Source organism: Theobroma umbraticum, unplaced genomic scaffold (assembly GCF_002168275.2).
Source record: "Theobroma umbraticum cultivar Fairchild unplaced genomic scaffold, ASM216827v3 scaffold_30.0, whole genome shotgun sequence".
Lineage (NCBI taxonomy): Eukaryota > Viridiplantae > Streptophyta > Magnoliopsida > Malvales > Malvaceae > Theobroma > Theobroma umbraticum.
In genome coordinates, this window is record NW_018397254.1 from 11,444,277 (window position 1) to 11,444,522 (window position 246).

General features: G+C 37.0%; 1 pseudogene; it reads right to left on the reverse strand.

The window, feature by feature from the left end:
- LOC110428087 (pentatricopeptide repeat-containing protein At1g03560, mitochondrial-like) overlaps nucleotides 1-246 on the reverse strand; it is a 9,399-nt pseudogene that overhangs the window by 3,236 nt on the left and 5,917 nt on the right.

The window sequence follows — 246 nt, forward strand, 5'->3', positions numbered from 1 at the left end:
ATACATTTCCCGTCTTTACAAAGTCCTCCAATAATCAAACTATAAGCATGAGGCCGAACTTCACATCTCTTCTCCACCATTTCATGATACAAACCCAAACAAGTATCAAAATTCCCTTCTGAATAACATGCGTGCATCAATGTCATGTAAGTAATCTTATCTGGCTCCAAATTTATTGTCTCCATAGCTTGTAACTTTTCCATGCTTTCTGGGTTTTTCCTGCCTTACAATATCCTTTAATCATGG